This window comes from Papaver somniferum, chromosome 7 (assembly GCF_003573695.1).
Source record: "Papaver somniferum cultivar HN1 chromosome 7, ASM357369v1, whole genome shotgun sequence".
NCBI lineage: Eukaryota > Viridiplantae > Streptophyta > Magnoliopsida > Ranunculales > Papaveraceae > Papaver > Papaver somniferum.
In genome coordinates this window covers 78,813,558-78,823,106 of record NC_039364.1, presented here as the reverse complement: position 1 = coordinate 78,823,106, position 9,549 = coordinate 78,813,558, and the positions used below count along the sequence as shown (strand labels likewise).

The 9,549-nt window shown below is 38.6% G+C and overlaps 2 pseudogenes; one reads left to right on the top strand and one right to left on the bottom strand.

Moving 5' to 3' along the window:
* Positions 1-18: 18 nt before the first annotated feature.
* On the top strand, positions 19-2,649 carry LOC113297714 (annotated as a pseudogene).
* On the bottom strand, positions 2,509-5,554 carry LOC113297715 (annotated as a pseudogene).
* Between the last annotated feature and the right edge of the window lie 3,995 nt (positions 5,555-9,549).

Sequence of the window (9,549 nt, the reverse complement as noted above, 5' to 3'; positions counted from 1 at the left end):
GTTTCACACACTTAAGAAATGACTGCACTCCTGGTCTTAGATATGAGACCCTCGTTATTTCATCCATCACCATTAAAATGTCATCAAGATCCAGTCTCACGTCATAAACTGAAAACTCTTCCTTTTCAAAATCTTAATCACTCTAACCTCTCCAAGAGTAGTACTCACTTCTCAATTAGCAAACCCTTCCTCTCTCTAGTTGATGAACCGGTTGATTCATTCAAGTATGCTTCAATTCTCGAATCCTGTAAAAACATTAATTTGGGTAAACAAGTCCATGCTCACATTTTCAAAACTGGGTTTTCAGGAAATGAATTTTTAGAGACCAAGTTATTGCAAACGTACGGCAAGTATGGAAATATTGGGAATTCAACCTTACTATTTGACAAAATGTCTCAAAGAAATGTATATTCTTGGTCTGGAATAATTACTATATACACTGATCATGGGTATTATGAAGAGGCTATTGCATTGTTTCAAGATTTACAGTTTGAAGAGATTCAGTTGGAATTTTTTGTGTTTCCTGTTGTTTTAAAAGCTTGTAGTGGTTTAAGTGAACTAGGATTAGGAAAACAGCTACATGGGTTAGTTATTAAAAATCAGCTTTTTTCAAATATTTATGTCGGGAATTCCTTGACTGACATGTATGGAAAATGCGGGAGTTTGGGTGATGCTAAGAAATTATTGCTTAAAATGCCTGAGAGGGATTGTGTTTCTTGGAATTCCGTTATAACAGGTTATGTTGCTAACGGGCTGGTGTTTGAGGCGTTAGAGGTTTTAGAAAACATGGGATCATTGGGGAATTTGTATCCTAATGTTGTTTCTTGGAGTGCAGTGATCGGTGGATTGCCCAAAATGGGTATGATAATGATGCTCTTGAGTTGCTTTATAGAATGCAGGAGGAAGGGTTGAAGCCAAATGCTCAAACCCTAGTAAGTGTTCTCCCTGCTTCTGTCAGATTACAAATTCTTAATCTTGGAAAAGAAATCCATGGATATACTATTAGGCATGGATTTATACTAAACCCGTTTGTCGTTACTGGATTGGTCGATGTGTGTCGCCGATGTTGTGATATGAGAAGTGCGGAGAAGATTTTTTCTAAGTTTTCAGTGAGAAATCGGGTTTCTTTTAACACTATGATTGTTGGGTACTTTGCGAACGGTGAGATCAGCAAGGCAAAGAAGCTTTTTGGTCAAATGGAGGTTGCTGGAATCAAGAAAGATACAATTTCATGGAACTCGATGATTTCAGGGTATGTAGACTGTGGATGTTTGAATGATGCTCTGGAATTATTCGCAGATTTGCAACTCGAAGAAGGGATTCAAGCTGATTCTTTTACATTAGGAAGTGCTCTAACTGCTTGCGCAGACTTACCTGCCCTAAGACAAGGTCAGGAGATACACTCATATGCAATTCGTAGAGGACTGCATGCTAATCCTTTTGTTGGTGGTGCACTGGTTGAGATGTATTGTAAGTGCAAAGATATAGCAGCAGCAAAGTTGGTTTTTGATGAAGTAAATGAAAGGGATATGACCACATGGAATGCCTTGATATCTGGTTGTTCACGTCTTAGTCAAAAAGAAAAAGTTGACGAGCTCATTCTGAAGATGAAAACTGAAGGTTTAGAACCCAATATTTACACGTGGAATGGAATTCTGGCAGGTTACATGGAAAATGGGGAAAATGAATTAGTTCTGCAAACTTGCTGCGAAATTCAAAATTCCAATTTGAAGCTTGATAAATATACATTAGGTGTAGTCTTACCTGTCTGCACAAGGCTGGGTACAATTGAGCAAGGAAAGCAGATTCATGGGTATTCAATCAAATGGGGGCATGATACAGATGTCCATATTGGTGCATCGTTGGTAGATTTGTATGCAAAATGCGGATACATTAGAATCGCTGAGCTTGCCTTCAACAGAATATCAAAACATAATATGGTTTCGCGTAATGCGTTGCTTGCTGGATATGCATTGCACGGACAGGGAGAAGAAGGAATTGTTTTCTTCCGGAAAATGCTCGCAGAAGGGATCAAACCAGATTCAGTAACCTTCCTTTCCGCTCTAGCTTCATGTGTTCATGCTGGATCTGTTGACCTAGGTTGCAAGTACTTTGATTTGATGAGAGATTATCATATAAAGCCAACAGAAAAACACTATACCTGTATGGTTGGTCTCCTTGGTCGTGCAGGAAGACTTTCCGAAGCTTACAGTATTGTTAAGAAAATGAAGGCAGAGCCAGATTCCGTCACATGGGGTTCTCTACTAGGTTGTTGCCTCATTCATAGAAATGTTGGACTGGGAGAAATCTCTGCTCACAAACTCATAGAGTTGGAACCAAATAATTCTGGAAATTATATTATGCTTGCAAACTTGTATGCATCTGCCGGGAAGTGGGACGATCTTGCTAGAATAAGGAAGATTATGAAGGACAGAAAAATGCACAAGAGCCCTGGATGCAGCTGGATTGAGGATAAAGACCAGAAGCATGTTTTTCTTGCCAATGATAGATCTCACAAACGGGCTGAGGAAATCTACAGCACCCTCGAAACTTTGAGCATTCAAATGAAAAAAGAAGGTTACATTGTTGATAATTTACTTAACTACAACATGACATAATAGCATTCACATTACATACAAGTTGTGTACACACTTTTTGTAATCTCCAATCTCTAAATTTGAATGCTGGAGATAGCAATTGAAGAGGGATACAAAGACGTCTGTCACTGGTAGATTTAGTAAACCTCCAACTCCAAGGATTCAATGACCCGGCGTGCTTGGATATGCGTGCTTGGATATGTAGAGCTGTTTGCCGTTGCTCTGGATCAAGGGTTGACCCAAATTGACTTGCTGCCCATACGAATGATGCAGATCTTTCACCCAGAAGTCGCCTTATTTCATCATGTACACGCACCTTTGGAGGCCTTTCCCTACTGTTTAAATGCCCGATGAGTAGTAGCAAGAACTCTCCACATCTTAGCCTGGACCATAAAGAGTTTCTTTATAAGCACATTGTTTAATAGTAACCAAAAAGAACATAGCTATTTCTAACTGCTGCATTTTGTAGCACTCAACTCAAGAGATACCATTCTTTGGAAGAAAGGTACAAACTCAAATGACTATGCAGAGCTATACCATTTGCATCTTTAAGAACTGGTGCTACCAATTGAAGTACATCACCTAAGAGATAATCAGTGTCATGCAATAACAGGATCTTATTCGGAGTCTTACTCCTGACAGTGTATTTTTGGTTTCAGACAGACGCCGTATATGATAATGCAAACATCATTATTATGAACGAAGTGGAGTGTTCAATTTTTTCTAACTGTCATATTTTCATAAATCAAGCAATACTTGATACTTGATAATCAAGTGACAGAAATTGTGATGTACACAGGTAAACCACCTAAATAAGTGAAACGAAATCCAGTCTGTTCATACTAGCATAACTGCTTAAGCTCCAACTCCACATCCTGTACACCGCTTTCTCCTCTAAACTGTCAACGTTTTATTGGCTGTGAAGCCATCTGAAACCCTGATCGAGGGAATATTTAACCCTTATCCTGAACTAGTTTAGCTAGTGGGACCTGATGTTTAAGTTGGTGACCAATAAGGATCTGCCACATGGATTCTGGGTGGAGGTGGTAAATAAATTCAAATAAGTGAATAAACTCAAACAGCAATGGCCATGCACCACAAGAAAGTAAATGACTCTAGAATGACGATCAGAATAAAAAGAAAAGCATAAGAGTAGCAGCTAACCTTATATTTTCATCGGCTTGTTTGTCTTTAATAAGCTTTGTCACTTTCTCAATACCACGACATGCTTCAAAATCCTGCAAAGATGATACATTACAGAGAACAGGTTTTATGCATCAATCAGTGTTATGTTAACAATAAACACAAGATAGGAGCCCTTTCTCCACAGTCAAAATATCTCAGAATTTCTCACAGATGGAGATCATCACAGGCTCACAGCCTTATCCCTAAGTTTTTCGCCTTTTGGTGCTGATCACGAAAATCCAATAAAAATATTTTCTCCAGCAACATAAATTCCACTTTAGTTAACTACCTTTTGCTAATAACGAAGGTTGCCATTGGCATCTCATGGACCACACTCAAAAGCATACAATCAAGTTTAAATGTTCTTATTAGTATTTGATTTTGCTTTAGTGAGTTGACAAAAGATTATTTTGATCAGAGATTGTATTGCAATCCAAACTGATGCATAGAACTCCAAATAACTTATAACAGATTCAGTACCTAATTTCAGGTCTAAATAATCAACTTCCAATGAAAAGATCCCGAAAGGCATACTTCCCATAATTTCAAACAAACAAAAAAAGCTTATAACAACTAAAGATGAAGGATGCACTGATAAAAACAATTAAAAAGAAAGTATGGAACATGCGTACCATCTGATTAGCAGATGAATCTAACATTATAGCGATAAATGCATCTAAGCATGCCCCTCGTTCAAGAACTCCTCTAGTGGATAGTATACTCATCAGTACCTGCATTTACTGAAAAAGAAAAAAAACAATCACCAAACAAGGATAATTATGTTCCAGATTCAGATGATACATCTGGAGAACATTGCCCTCACCTTGATCGCATTGAATTGATGGGCTAAAGCCGTGCTTCCACGATGGAGCAGACAACATCCTTCTAAAACTCTTAGGGACTAGTTATCCTCATAGGCTCCACAGAGAATATGTGATCTAGGTTTGGTATTGGTTCATCTTTTGGTTGCCTAAATGAGTTCTGAAAGAGCACCGGGACCACTGTTACAACACATAACAAATATAAAGTCTGTATATCAGTTCTTTCCTGTACACTAATCAGATTTAAACAAAGACCTCATATATTAAACGCGCAATGATCAAGACAAGCTAAACATACCCCAACTCTCTTAAAAATTCAAGAAAACCACAATTTTAGCACTATCAGATAGACTGAAGAGTAGAATCAATCAAAATGGAACTCCTTTACAGGTCCGCAAATTCTAATGGAAATCTCTAATTGAGAAAAGCCAAATTAGATAAACCAAACCAAATTACCATACCCTAAATTGTTATATCCAATTAATCAAAAGTCTCATGTTAAGCGTATGAGACAATAATTGGCAATAAAAAACTACATCAGTCGGAGCATAAATAAAATAAACCTAGATCACAGTAAACGCGAGAGAGAAGTGTGACCTTGTAATTCAAGAAGGGATTGACTGTGAGAAAAGAGAGTAATAGAAGAATCAGATTCAGCAACAGATTGAAGAAATTTAAGAAGATTACGAAGACCACGAACACGAAGGAATGAGAATTCAGCACTTGCATCTCTTAAACCAGTTTTTAGAGCCAAGGTTACTTCTCTATACATTCTCTGTTTGTTTAGTGAAGATACAAGTTCTTCCACAACTGCTGTTGACGAAGATGATGTATCATTCTCTGATGAACTCAATCCTTCTCCCCATGATGGTTTCTTCAGATTCATCTTTGTTTCTTCTGTTCTCCCGTACTTCTGAGAATCTCTCTCCTTGAGTTCTTCTACAGCTCAACATACATACGAAATAGCCATGCTTCAAAAAAAAAAAAAAAAAAAAAAAAAAAAAAAAAAAAAAAAAAAAAAAACGAAATAGGACCAGATCACCGCAAGGAACGCATTGGGGGTTCCCATGGTAGGGCATTGGGACAAGGGATTTTTTTTTTAATCAGAACTAGTGACAAAACCCCTAGGTGAACAAATTAGTGATAAGAAAAAACCGGTCATATTATTTCCACCAAATAAAAACCGTTTCAAATAAAACTGGGATAAAAACCCCAAGCCAAATAATAATGTGTAAATTTAGTTTTTGTTACTTTTAAAAAAGCCAAACATACCCTTCGACCTTTTCTTCTTCTTCTCTGATTTCTTCTTTCTTCTGTCTCCTTCTCCCACCACCATCAGCAACAATGGAACTGCACCAGAAGAACGTCGATGATTCGAGAGATGAAGAATTCGAGAGACGTTTTCTCTTATTCATTTCCCTAAAACTGAGAAAAGAAGAAGCAGCAGTTGTCGCTGTTTTATCACCTGAAATTGAGAGTAAATATCGTTGCTGCTGATCGAGAAATAGATCGAGAATTGGGAGATGAGAAAAGGGTAAGATAGAGATGATGGACTTTGGTAAGATTCAAGATGGGTTGAATCTGAGATTGCAAGAAATTGGATCTGCATCTCGCCTGGGGTTGATTCAGAAATTGAAACTCAGAGTTGAGTTAGATTGAGAAGATGTGAAGATGGGTTATGCTAGCTTCTGTTGAATTCAGTTGTGGAGTTTTGGATGAACTGAAATGGGGATCTGGAGAAATTGAGGGTTTGTGTTGGTGTTCTTGAAGAAAAAAATTAGGGATTTTCTGTCAATTCGAGAAATGAATGAGGCCGCTGGTGTTGAGGATGGATCTGAAGAATGATGGTGGTGGAATTATGAAACAGAGATGAGAAGAAATCGAAGATGAGCTGCTGTGGCTGCTGGTGATAATGAAATCAGTTAAGCGGAAATGGAATTGTAGATGATCGAAATGATGCATTAATGAACTTGGCAAACTACGATTCGATTTGAGTCTGGAGTCGCAAGATGTTGTTGCTGGGCATATTCAGATGAGAAAAGAATGAGAAGAAGATGAATGGAGTTTTTGGTGCTGTGTGTTGACTGAATTGATGCCTCAGCTGTTATTGAAATTGCAGGTGACGATGGATTTTGACTAAGCAGTGGAAGTGTTTATTGGTGGTACTACAGTTCAGTGAGGTGGTCATGGAAGTGAAGAGAAGGAATTGAATAATAAGTGCAAGTTGTGTTGAGAACTGGTGTTTAAGAAGATGTAATGTTGATGTTGTTGTTGTTACTGTGGTCTGATGGCAGAGATGTAGGTGCAGTTGTCTGGTGGTGTTAGCTCTAGCGCAAGGACTGGAATTGCAGGTTAAGCCTTGGATTGCTGGTAGGATTTAAACCAGTTGAAGCCTTGTGTTGGTTGGTATGCAGGATAAAGAAGATAATGGCATTGGCTTGTGAACTGAAATGATGCAGGTGGAGGTTATGGAGCTGTGAATGGATTAAGAAGTTATGTGTCGCAGTGGTGGAATGTGGAGCTGTAGATGACAAGGAAATGGTGGTTTCTGCCATGGTTCAGCTGGAGCAGTGGAAATCTAAACTTCAAGCACATTATAAACTTCAAGCACATTATAAACTTCAGCTGGAGCAGTGGAAATCTAATAAGAAGAGGATGACAGACAATGCTGAAGATGTAGATTATATGGCCGTCGCTAGTATGACGGAGGGGATGGTAGGAGCTGAGCTAGCAAATATTATTGAGGTTGTTTCCATTAATATGATGCGTGACGAAAGAACTGAGGTATATATAACCTGCTTTTTTATTTTAATCCATCTGTTTGAGTATATAGAATTGGTGATCTCGTAATTGTCTTAGGTATAAGGAAACTGTAGGATTCTTATTTTGTCTAGGTCACGCAAGTTAATGAATGGTAGATGTTTTAGCACTCTCAATGTACGTTGGCATAGGTTTCAAGTATCTGAGGTGCACATCAATGGAACCCGCAGTATGTTACGAATATTGATACTCTAGAATAGAGCCAGTTACTTGCATATCCTTAAAACACAAACAAAGTTATCTTTTATCTGCTTATCTCTTTTTATTCTTCTCTGACTGAAAAATAGTTGTAGGTCTATATTTTTCAAGCACGAGTTTCAGAAGTTTCTTAAGTTTGATTAACTAATGAAGCTATTGTTTAATGTACCTTAACCAACGGACGATTTAGTCAAATTAGAAGGATCTCTGATGAGTTAAAAAGAGGGATCTGATTTTAAGTTGAAATGGTCAATGAAGAAGATGGTGTTGTTGTGGATAGACGAAGGATGAAAGTAGAGCTGAGTTAGAGCAGATGATGCTGTAAACTAGAGAAGAAATGAAGCTTAAATGAAGTGCAGCTACTGATGAATTCTGATGAAACCAATTATGGTTTCATCTTATTTATGATGAAACCATAATCGGTTTCATCGTATTTATGATGAAACCAAAATTGGTTTCATCTAATTTTTGGTCAGTGGTGGTGGTGGTCGTCGGCGGGTGTTGGCGATGTTGCTGGTTTTAGTCGGTGGTGGTTGGCGGTGGTCGACAATGGTGGTGCTGACAGTTGATAATATGTGTTGTAGCATAGAGCATGGATCTGTGATGTTGTTGTATCCAAGACAACTGCAACATAAGATCCTTGTTGAATTTTTCTTGTAGTTGAATTCTGATGAAACCAATTAGGGTTTCATCTTATTTTATGATGAAACCAAAATCGGTTTCATCGGATTTATGATGAAACCAAAATCGGTTTCATCTAAATTTTGGTCAGTAGTGGTGGTGGCCGGTGGCGGTGGTGGTCGGAGGTGGCGGTGGTGGTCGGCGGCGGCGGTGACAGTCGGAGGTGGCGGTGGTGACGGCGGTGGCGGCCGGTAGCGGTCGGAGGTGGCAGCGGCGGTCGGAGGTGGCGGCGGCGATGGTTGGCGGTGGTGGTCGGTGGCGGTGGTAGAAGGTGGCGTTGCTTGTTGGTGGTGACAATATAATAAGAATTAAAGTGGGGTTGATTTTTGTTTTTGTTGGGGTGATTTAAACTAAGAGGGTAATATAGACCAATTATATTAAGTGGGGTTTTTGTAAACAATTTGTTTTGTTGGAGTTTTTGTGTATGGATAGTGACATCTTTGGGGTTTTAACTCGCGGACCGTTTTTTAATATTTATTTATTATTGGATAAAGCGTATTACATTAACTAGTTGGAAGCTAGCTAAGATCCAACAACATACTACTACATTAATTGAACATGTTGTTGTGCTAGCCTACCAGCGATCCTCATGGGTAACCTAGCCAAGGGAGCTGAAGCGGATGGGGCTGAGATTGTGTCACAAGGGGGACAAACTAACTCTACCTTCCATGTTAATTTCTGCAATATTATGCCATTGGGGGTTCGAACCTGGAACCTCCTGGAACGCATAAAACTTTGGGGAACGAGGATGACCAGCTGACTTGAGCAAAGCATACACATATTAGGTGCCTCCAAAGTTTGTGGACTTTGGTTCTTGCTACCCATTAAAGCTAATTGCCTAAGATATAAGAAGTTATTGAATTTCCTTGCATATGACTCTTTCAAAAGAACTTAATAGAGACATTAGGTGATCAACAATAGAATTTGTCTTTCAATTTGTCCTTATGTTTCCTCCTTTCAAAGTGGTATTTAGGTTTCTGTTGGTTCCCAAAAGCTTGAAAATTCTGCATTTCAAAATAGACGCCCACTCTAGAGCATCTTGAGCAGCTAAGCAATCTCCTTCTTCTCTGCTGTGAATTCTTATTCCTCTTGTTTTCCTTCCAATTGTATCTCCTGTTGGACCTGTAATGGCCACACTTAATCCGGTTAGACCCATAATAATATTATAACTGGATAAAAAAGCAAAGGAAATATTATGACAAAGATTATTTTCAATGTAGTTAACAGTTATAATAACAGGGAAAAGT